We start from the raw sequence: 263 nt of genomic DNA on the forward strand, positions 1-263 counted from the left end.
TGCTGCTGTTTGTCGTTGCTGCTGCTGTCGTTTGCTGCTGCTGCTGCTGCTGCTGCTGCTGCTGCTATAGTGTGCTGCAGTTTTTGTTGTCTTTTGTAAATAGTATTACCCTAACAGATGTTGCATGCACGGAGCTGCCTATACACCCCAGCAGCTGCCTGTACACCTCAGCAGCTGCCTATACACCTCAGCAGCTGCCTATACACCTGAGCAGCTGCCTATACACCTGAGCTTTTTTTTTTCTTTTTTTTTTTTTTTTTTTT

The sequence above is a fragment of the Eimeria mitis genome, genomic scaffold, assembly GCF_000499745.2.
Source record: "Eimeria mitis Houghton genomic scaffold, Emh_scaff526, whole genome shotgun sequence".
Taxonomy (NCBI): Eukaryota; Apicomplexa; class Conoidasida; order Eucoccidiorida; family Eimeriidae; genus Eimeria; species Eimeria mitis.